Here is a 2,193-nt window from a genome sequence, read left to right as displayed (position 1 = left end):
GGTTGCGTCAGGAAGGGCATCCGACGGTAAACTTCGCCAAATCGTTTCATGCAGTCACCAGTAAATATTTTTATGCCTGATTGGTTGAGGCCCGGGTTAGCAACGACCGCCACCAGTACTGTTAGCGAACAGGGTGATGGCGGAAATTGGGCTACTGTTGGCCGAAGGAGAAAAGGCAGAAGGCACCGCCAAAGGCAGGAAGAGAGGAGAAAGGCTAAGACTGTGGTAGGGAGAGTCAGAACTTTGAATGTTGGCAGTATGACTGGTATAGGCGCGAGTTAGCTGATATGGACAAAGGAAGGTTGGTATATTGTGTGTGCAAGAGACCAGATGGAAGAGGAGTAAGGCTAGGTGTATTGGAGGTGGGTTCAAATTGTTATATCATGGTATGGATGAGAGGAGAAATGGCGTAGGAGTTATTCTGAAGGAACAGTATGCGAAGAGTGTTTTGGAGGTGAAAAGAGTGTCTGATACTGATGTTTATGAAGCTGGAAATTGATGGTGTAATGATGAATGTTAGTGCATATGCTCCACACGTTTGGTGTGTAATGGATGAGAGAAAATTTTGGAATGAATTGGATGAAGTGGTGATGGCTGTACTCAAGGGTGAGCGAGTGGTGATTGGAGCAGATTTCGATGGGCTTGTTAGTGAAGGGAACAGAGGGGATGAGGAAGTGATGGGTAGGTATGGATTTAAGCAAAGGAATGCAGAAGGTCAGATGGTAGTGGATTTTGCGAGAAGGATGGACATAGCTGTGGTGAATACGTATTTTAACAAGAGGGAGGAGCATAGGGTGACATACAAGAGTGGAGAAAGATGCATGCAGGTGGATTATATCTTGTGTAGGAGGGCCAGTTTGAAGGAGATTGGAGACTGTAAAGTTGTGACCAGAGAAAGTGTAGTTAGACAGCATAGGATGGTGGTGTGTAGGATGACATTGGTGATCAAGAAGAGGAGGAGGAGTGTGAGGGCAGCACCATGGATCAAATGGTGGAAATTGACAAAGGGTAATTGTGAGGTGGAGTTCAAGGATGAATTAAGACAGACACTGGGTGGCAGTGAAGAGTTACCAAATAGCTGGGTAGCTACAGCAGAGCTAGTAAGGGAGACTGCTAGAAAGGTGCTTGGTATCACATCGGGACAGAGGAAGGGCGACAAGTCGATATGCTGGTGGAATGAGGAAGTACAGAAGAGTATACAGGCAAAGAGGTTGGCAAAGAAGTGGGATTGTCAGAGATGAAGAAAGTAGACAATGAGTATAAGGAGATGAGGTGCATGGCAGAGAGGTGGCTAAGGTTGAGGCATACGAAGAGTTGTACGAAAGGTTGAACACTAAGGAGGGAGAAAAGGACCTGTACCGATTGGCTAGACAGAGGGACCGAGCTAGGAAAGTTGTGCAGCAGGTAAATGTGATAAAGGATAATGAGGGAAACATACAAGCGAGGAGAGTGTGTTGAGGAGATGGAAAGAGTATTTTGAGCGGTTTATGAATGAAGAGAATGAGAGGGAGAGAAGGTTGGATAATGTAGGGATAGTGAATCATGAAGTAGAATGGATTAGCCAAGGAGTAAGTAAGGATAGCTATGAAGAGAATGAAGAATGGAAAGGCTGTTGGCCCAGATGACATACCAGTGGAAGCATGGAGGTGTTCAGGTGAAATGGCAGTGGAGTTTTTAACCAGATGGTTTAATGAAATCTTAGAAAGTGAGAGGATGCCTGAGGAATGGATAGTGTTTTGGTACTTATTTTTAAGAATAAGGGTGATGTGCAGAGCTGTAGTAACTACATAGGGATTAGATTGATCATTCACAGCATAAAGTTAAGGGAAAGAGTAGTCGAAACTAGGTTAAGAAGGGACGTGATGATTAGTGAACAGCAGTATGGTTTCATGCCGGGAAAGAGCGTTACAGATGTAATGTTTGCTTTGAGAGTGTTGATGGAGAAGTACAGAGAATGTCAGAAGGAGTTGCATTGTGTTTTTGTAGACTTGGAGAAAGTATATGACGGTGCCTAGAGAGGAGTTGTGGTATTGTATGAGGAAGTCAGGTTGCCTAGAGAGGAGTTGTGGTATTGTATGAGGAAGTCAGTAGTGTCAGAGAAGTATGTAAGAGTGGTACAGGATATGTACGAGGGTAGTGTGACAGTGGTGAGGTCTCCGATGGGAGTGACGGATGCATTTAAGGTGGAGGTGG

This window comes from Protopterus annectens, chromosome 13.part0, assembly GCF_019279795.1.
Source record: "Protopterus annectens isolate FY-2018-M chromosome 13.part0, PAN1.0, whole genome shotgun sequence".
In the NCBI taxonomy this organism is placed as follows: Eukaryota; Metazoa; Chordata; order Ceratodontiformes; family Protopteridae; genus Protopterus; species Protopterus annectens.
The sequence above is the reverse complement of the archived record's forward strand: the minus strand, read 5'-3'. Positions refer to the sequence as shown.